General features: G+C 38.7%; 1 non-coding gene across 1 annotated transcript; it reads right to left on the bottom strand.

Annotated features, from left to right (window-relative positions):
• Positions 1 to 430: 430 nt before the first annotated feature.
• Positions 431 to 537, bottom strand: LOC132656732 (U6 spliceosomal RNA). The gene has a single exon (XR_009594424.1). It is a non-coding gene; the product is annotated as a U6 spliceosomal RNA (small nuclear RNA).
• Between the last annotated feature and the right edge of the window lie 1,133 nt (positions 538 to 1,670).

The raw sequence follows: 1,670 nt of genomic DNA, 5'->3' as shown, positions 1-1,670 counted from the left end.
CCCCTTGATCTCCTTCAACTGTCTTATTGCTCTAGCAAGGACTTCCAACACTATGTTGAAGAGATATGGAGAGAGTGGGCAGCCTTGTCTTGTCCCTGATTTCAGTGGGATTGCTTTAAGTTTCTCTCCATTCAGTTTGATGTTGGCTATAGGCTTGCTGTATATCGCCTTTACTATGTTTAGATATGTGCCTTGTATCCCTGATCTCTCCAATACTTTGAACATGAATGGATGTTGGATTTTGTCAAAGGCTTTTTCAGCATCTAGGGAGATTATCATGTGGTTTTTTTCTTTCAGTTTGTTAATATCGTGGATCACATTGATGGATTTCCGTATACTGAACCACCCCTGCATACCTGGGATGAAGCCTACTTGGTCATAGTGGATAATATCTTTGATGTGTTCTTGGATTCGGTTTGCAAGTATTTTAAAAAATATGGAACGCTTCACGAATTTGCGTGTCATCCTTGCGCAGGGGCCATGCTAATCTTCTCTGTATCGTTCCAATTTTAGTATATGTGCTGCCGAAGCGAGCACAAGACTATATTTCTTTGCCATTCCGGAGATTATCTCATTTTTGAAAAAATAAAAGTAAAACGTAAAATGGCCATTATATCAAAAGGATCCTACCTTCCTTTGCGTCTCAGAATAGTAAGTACTTTGTTCATATTGGCCTGCTGAGCTAGATAAGGGACAAACAAGGAAAATGCAATCTCTATGGATGACCTGAAACTGGCCCTACAATTATCTTGCAGACCACTCTAAAAAACCCAACAACTGAATTTTTCTTGAAAAGACTAGCTCTAGTGACTCCTTAACATCAGTAAAACATCTGTTTGTTTAAAAAACAAAAGAGATTATTGTAATTTTTACTTAACATGCATCAGTCAACTAAACAACGCAATATTTCATCAAATTTAAAGCAAGTATTATATTAGAAACTGAAAATTGCCTGAACTGAACTGAAAACAAAAGACAATTTTACTAACCTTGTACAGGCCTGTCCTCAGGCTCTCACAAACAGGCTGAGGCACTGAGCTAGGAAGAAATGAGGCATCTCTTGGAGGCAAACAGGAGCTGTGTCTCACAGCAGGATAAAGCTTGGCAACATGAGGGCACTGTTGAACAGGCAGGGAAGTGAGAAGAGTGTCTAAGGTCATCTTCTGCTGCTTCACCTGCAGAAGCTTTTTTTTAGACACCTCCAGCCTTTCCATCACCCTATGAAGATTGCAACAAGGCTGTATTTAGCATCTCATTTTTCTCCTAAATAACTCATATATGACTTGTATTGCCTTGAAAAATTGCTCAAGGACTAATCAGAATGTCCCATCAAATATCTGTGAGCTAAAAATGTATCAGAGCAAACCTACTTCACACAATTACAGATTTAACACTATTGTGAAAGAATCATGTCTAATCTCAGACAAATTACTCATTAGTGACACAAGTGACACCTGAGCAAGAGAAGGCTTCTTTCATTAGCTGTCAGTGTTATCTGGGTTATCCCTGAGTCATAACTGCAGGTGCAGCACTGCTAGCTTCTGGAAGGTTCTACACACAATATCCCTAAAGATGATAGCAGAAATATTTGTGTTGAAAACAGTAAAATATGTGAAATTGGGGCTATGTTAATTTGCTTAACAATAACAGTGAGTCCCTATATGTGAATG

Source organism: Meriones unguiculatus, chromosome 9, assembly GCF_030254825.1.
Source record: "Meriones unguiculatus strain TT.TT164.6M chromosome 9, Bangor_MerUng_6.1, whole genome shotgun sequence".
Taxonomy (NCBI): domain Eukaryota; kingdom Metazoa; phylum Chordata; class Mammalia; order Rodentia; family Muridae; genus Meriones; species Meriones unguiculatus.
The sequence above is the reverse complement of the archived record's forward strand: the minus strand, read 5'-3'. Positions and strand labels throughout refer to the sequence as shown.